This window comes from Odocoileus virginianus, chromosome 19, assembly GCF_023699985.2.
Source record: "Odocoileus virginianus isolate 20LAN1187 ecotype Illinois chromosome 19, Ovbor_1.2, whole genome shotgun sequence".
NCBI lineage: Eukaryota > Metazoa > Chordata > Mammalia > Artiodactyla > Cervidae > Odocoileus > Odocoileus virginianus.
In genome coordinates this window covers 44,253,097-44,259,227 of record NC_069692.1, presented here as the reverse complement: position 1 = coordinate 44,259,227, position 6,131 = coordinate 44,253,097, and positions in this window count along the sequence as shown.

The window sequence follows — 6,131 nt, the reverse complement described above, 5'->3', positions numbered from 1 at the left end:
GTGTGTAGGTTGCGACTTTGTCACTGATCTGCTCGTGCGGTGAGCTGAGCCCACTCTTCATTGCTTCACAACTCCATTTCTCTCTCCGTGAAGTCAGGATGAAGTCAGGATGCTTACCGTCGTGGCACCGGCAATACGGCGAAAGGATTGAGACAGTGGGCTCTCGAGGCAGATGCCCTGTTTGAGTTCTAACCCACCCCCTCTAAGTGTGCAACTGTGAGCAAGTTAACATAGCTCTGTGCCTCAGTTTCCTCATCTGTAAAATGGGGATAACAACAGTGCCTTACTTCTTAGGACTGTTGTGTAGACTATGTGTCAGAATACAGGTAAAATGCCTGTCCTGTCGGCTTTAGTGTTGTTTTAAGTGTCTGGAGCTAGTACCGGTATTACTATCATGATCTAACCAGAGTTACTGAGGTTCAAAGAAGAAGCGCAAATGGAAATTTACCTTGAGTCTACTTTTTTTTTTTTTTAATCCTGGCATTTTATAGACTAGCCAAGAACTTTTGCAAATGTGAACTCACTGGGACTATTTCACCGCTGCCTCCCCATGATGCCAGCAAACATCTAGAGAACAAGCAGAGTGACGCAAGGTCAAGGAGCCGACTGGGGGGTCCCTGCCCCTGTCATCACATCCAGGCTTAGGCCAGAGCATTTATAGGATCTCCAGCGAGATCCTCACAGCAACCATCTTAGATGGCATTTGCATTTTACAAACATTAATTAGTTTCTGGGGTGAGGTGCGCACTGTGTCACTCCCTGGACTGGATTCATTCATTACAAATAAACACACGCTTTGAGATGTGCTCTGAAGGATCCACTTAGCAAGATGGGAGAGCCCAAAGCCACGGAGGCAGGGAAAACCTGGATCTCACTTGGGTCTTGTCTTCTATTCTTCCTATGTGGGCTGATTTTCTGCTTTTCTCTTCATTTGCTTCAGCTCTGCCTCCCATGGCCCCAATGTCATCAAGCGCTCAGGCTTTCATCATGTTAGCCGTCTTGGAGGGTTTCCCTTCCTTACCCTCCAATCCATAGTTTCTTATCTTTTAAGGCCCAAAGAATCAGCTTTCCTGTCCATGTATGTCTCCCTTTCTCTGCTGCTCTCATGATTCCTCTCAGCATCTAGTATGTATGTGAAAAGAATCATGTGTGTAAAAAAAAGGCTTCCAGGGACTTCGCTGATGGTCCAGTGGTTAAGAATCCACCTTCCAGAGCAGGGGTTGTGGGTTTGATCTCTGGTCAGGGAATTAGGATCCCATGTGCTGTGGGGCAACTGAGTCCATGAACCACACAGATGGAGCCTCCTTCTGGAGCCCACGCCACAATTAAAGAGACTCCTGTGAGCTCCAGTGGACGTTCTGAGTGCCGAACCGAGACCTGATGCAGCCGGAGAAAAAGGCTTCTTTTTTTTTTTTTGCTATTGACAAAAGGGTCCCTCCTTGCACGTTTACTGAATGCTTATGACATGACACATCTGTGCTGGTAGCCAGATGTCCTAAGGGGATATTATTCCCATTTCATAGGGTTTCTTTTTTATAATGAGACTTTAGGGTATTAAGTTATTTGCTTGAGCTGGTAAGTTACAAGGATGGAATAAAAATTTGAGTCAGTCCTGTTTTCATCTTTCTGCAGAGACTCATGAGCTGAATGTGAACAAGTCATGATGAGTAGTTGAGGGGGATGAAAAGGGCTTCTTAGGTCTGGAGTTAACTGGACAAAGGAATTAGACTTAGTTACAGAGTCCGTGGGTGGTTGGGTCGGGGTGGAGTAGGTGGGCAAAGCGTTCAGGGCTGAGAACATGTGTGAAGGACGGGCCAAAGGGAGTATTCATGGGAGACCAGAGGGAAACGGGGCCCCAGAGGTGGGGCCGCAGAGGTGGGTAAGGGCCACTGCTATTCGACCTTCTATTCCCGTCCATGCTGCTGGCAGGTGGGACCTCAGTTCCCCCACTGGCCCGTCCCGCCCGCAGGGGAGGCTCCGGTCTAAACCCCTGGCCACCAGGGGATTCCCGTGGCCTGTGTCTCGTGGGGACGCCTGCGTTTGGCCCGAGCACCAGCCAGAGGCTGTGGGCCAGGCTGCAGTGTTCTCCAAACAGCAAAGGAGAGATTTTAAGGTGAATGCAGGCTTTGCCCTTAGGAGGGAAGCAAGCTAAGCTGGGCCGCTCCTTCAGTGGGGCCGGAACTGGGACACCAGGCTGGGTTTCGGAAGCGAGCTGAGCACTAGGGTGGGGCGGAGAGCCGAGGGTGAGTGACGGGCCGGAGCCCGGGTCCGGGCACATCTGATGAATGGAGCTGGCAGGCGGGGGCTTGTTCGCAATGACTGCAAGAAGCAAGATTGTCAACCAGCTATACTCTAACATAAAATGAAGATTAAATTAAACAAACAAAAAAATCAAATGTTAAAAAGAAAAAAAAGGAAGCAAGAGTAGCCTGTGTAGCTCACAGGCACAGGATCTGAAAGGAGAAGACAGTGAGGGTCTTAGGTGACCATATGAAGGGGCAGAGTCTTTAAAAAGATCTCTCAGCTCCCTTCTCAGAGCAAGTCGTCGGGGGTGGGGGTGGACGGAGGAAGTAGGAGTGATGGAGGCAGAATCAGTCAAGGGCATCTGCAGAGTTAATAGACTGGGAGCAGTAGGGGCTTCCCCGGCGGCTCAAACGGGAAAAAATCACCTGCAATACGGGGAACCTGGGTTTGATCCCTGGGTGGGGAAGACCCCCTGGAGGAGGGCATGGCAACCCACTCCATTATTCTTGCCTGGAGAATCCCATGGACAGAGGAGCCTGGTGGGCTACAGTCCACAGGGTCACAAAGAGAGTCGGTCATGACTGAGCGACTCTGCACAGTATATCAGAGGGAGGGGTAGTGTGCCCTATCCCCCTGACCCCCGAATTTCACTAACCATGGAATGACACACCTTTAGGAGGAGGTCCGTTGGGTTTTCTGGAAGTCTCGTATTGTCTATAGGAAGGCTTCTACAAGACATGTTTGGGGGATTTATGATTCCCTTCCTTTCACAAATATTCATCTGCTCATTCACTAATTATCTGTTGAGCACGTCACATTGTACTAGATACCACTCTGAGCACTGGGAACTGGGATCCAAGGCATCAATGTCCATGTCTGCCTAGAGATTGATTATAGTGAAGTAGATAGACCTGGGGCAAATTAACACAGAAGTTAAGGTATAAATTTGGAAAGTGAGCACCATGAGAGATGATAGAAAGCTCTGATAGGTGGAATGAGTGGAGAGGCCTCTTAAGGAACTGATACTTAAACTGAGATGTGATGGATGAACAGAAGTTAATCAAACAAAGCATGAGGAAAGAGTATTCTAGGCCAAGAGAATAATGTGTGCAAAATCTTTGAAGCAGGAAAGAACTTGGAATTTCAAGAGAAGTCAAGGTCAGAATATTGTTGGGATTTAGAGAGCAAAGCAGGGGCTGGAGAAGTAGAGAGGGGCTTCAGAGCCCGTGCTGGGGATCTCAGACCTTATCTTCTCATTCAAGGGAAGCCACTGGGGGGGGGGGAGCCCATGCTGGGGATCTCAGACCTTATCTTCTCATTCAGGGGAAGCCACTGGGGGGGGGGGGAGCCCATGCTGGGGATCTCAGACCTTATCTTCTCATTCAAGGGAAGCCACTGGGGGGGGAGCCCATGCTGGGGATCTCAGACCTTATCTTCTCATTCAGGGGAAGCCACTGGGGGGGAACGATGTTGTATCTCTGAGTACTGTGTGGAGAATGGATTGGAGAGGTGAAAGTGGGAAGATAACTCAGAGGCTACTGAAAAAGTCCATGCAGGATACGACTACATCCAGAAAGAGAAGGGGCAGGATCAATGAGGAGATGAGAGCAGGTGTGGGGAAGACTCCACAGAACTTCATGATATACTTTAATCTCTGAAACTGAAACAATTCTTCAAAATGACATGGGATGTGGAGGCTCTGTAACTGTGAACTTTGCTTTGATGTCAAAGTCTCAGTGAAGATGCTGAAAGTGTTCATATTTTCCCCAACATCCACCAAGAGAGAAGACAGGTGATGTGTCTTCTCTTGATGATCCCAGCACGTCAGTGCATCAGCTCCTGAGCAGTTAAATCTGGAGGGTTGTGTGCTGTACTAATGTTCTCTTAGTTTGGGTCATTAATCTCTCGTCTGCTCCAGTTGTATTTGTTTGTGTAAGACTGCAGGCTGGATGAATTTCACTAGATATGCATCTCCTTGCTGCGAAGGTCACAGAAGGACACCAGGGATGCTGTGTGAGCTGATATTAAGACAAGACACACGTCACAGGGCAGACAGGGTCTGTACTCCTCCAGGATTGCTTGATGTTACATGAATCTGCTTGTGTTTTCAGAAGAGCATCTCCTTAAGAAAAAACTCTTCCTACTTGGCCAAGTAGCCCGCTAATATGTATTTGAAAATTTAACTAATAATAACTTAGTAATTTGGTCTACCCTGACGTCTCACATGGTAAAGAATCTGCCTGCAATGCAGGAGACCAGGGTTTGATCCCTGGGTTGGGAAGATCCCCTGGAGAAGGGAATGGCCACTCACTCCAGTATTGTGGCCTGGAGAATTCCACGGGCACAGGAGTCTGGGGGGCTACAGTCCATCGGCTCACAAAGAGTCAGACACGCCGGAGTGACTAACACTTCCACTTTTTTCAGCTTAGTAATACAAATATAGAGACGGTCTTAGATTTCAAAGGATCTAAAAGTGAGGATATAGAAGAGAAATCGAGAAGAATTTCAGCTTGTTAAATCTGGACAGAAAAGTCTCATGGGTGAAGTCATCAGTATAAAGTGTGTTCTGTTGAGGCTGTATTTTTGAGACTATAAGAAAAGTACAAACCAACAATAACAAAAATACATTTCCTCCCTTCTCATCTCTTGCCTCCCCACCTACAATCCTGGAAAGTATTTCAAAGGGAAGAACCGAGGACAAACCTAGCTTTCTTCCTCTTTCCTGTGCCTTCCTCCTTTACTTGCTCAGAGAATCGTAGAGGAGTGGGTCTGTGGGAGTCTCTCCGGACACATGACATGGGATAACATTGCTCTTCATTCAGAGTGTTGGGATGGGAGCAGAGGGAAGTGAGAGGAGCTCTTAAAAACTAGGGAAGATAAATATCTTAGGCTTTTCATTTTTAAAACACTTTATTGATTTGCTTTGTTGATCTGATTGGCTTTGGCTGTGCTGGGTCTTCGCCACTGTGTGTGGGCTTTCTCTCGTCATGGCTCCCGGGCCCTGGAGCCTGAACTCAGTAGTTGAGGCACGCGGGCTTAGTTGCCCTGAGACATGAGGGGTCTTCCCAGAGCAGGCATGAAACCCACGTCACCTGCAGCGGCACGTGAATTCTTAGGTACTGGACCACTGGGGAAGTCCTGCCTTTTTCTTTTGAGACTGGAGTCAAAGGCCTGGAAGCAGGACACCAAAATGAGCACATCAGAATGAGGAGCAGGACCCCAGGGGACCTTAAATGTCCTTAAAAGATAGAGAGGACCTGGGTTTTGAGGTCTTTTTCCTGAGAGCTCAGAATACACAAGGAACTGAGACACTTCCTTGGTGCTCAGACGGTAAAGCGTCTGCCTGCAATGCAGGAAAATGGAGTTCAATCCCTGGGTCGGGAAGATCCCCTGGAGAAGGAAATGACAACCCACTCCAGCACTCTTGCCTGGAAAATCCCATGGACAGAGGAGCCTGGTAGATTACAGTCCATGGGGTCGCAAAGAATCGGACATGACTGAGGACTTCACTTCAAGAGAGATTAAAGAAGGAGAATGGGAGGTGGAGCCGCGAAGAAGCAAGTGACATTCCAGTGGGAAGATGTCCGTGTTCCTCGGTCCTCAGGGATCTGAATGGTTCTAACTGCCTGATGAAGGGGCTCAATCGGCCTCCCATTAGGTATCTTTGCCTACAGCTAGAAATCAAGATACTGGTTGTATTGCCAGCAGATAATGGAGAGCTTAATTGAGCTGATATTATAGTACAGCTTATTGTTAGTGAAGCATTTAGGGCCTTCTGGATCACTTTTTAAGGAAACAGCAGCCCTTTCCTGTTCAGTGTGGTGCAAGAGGAGAGTCTAGTCTTTCCAGCTGAGATTTACCAGCTGTGTGAATTTGAATACGTTCCT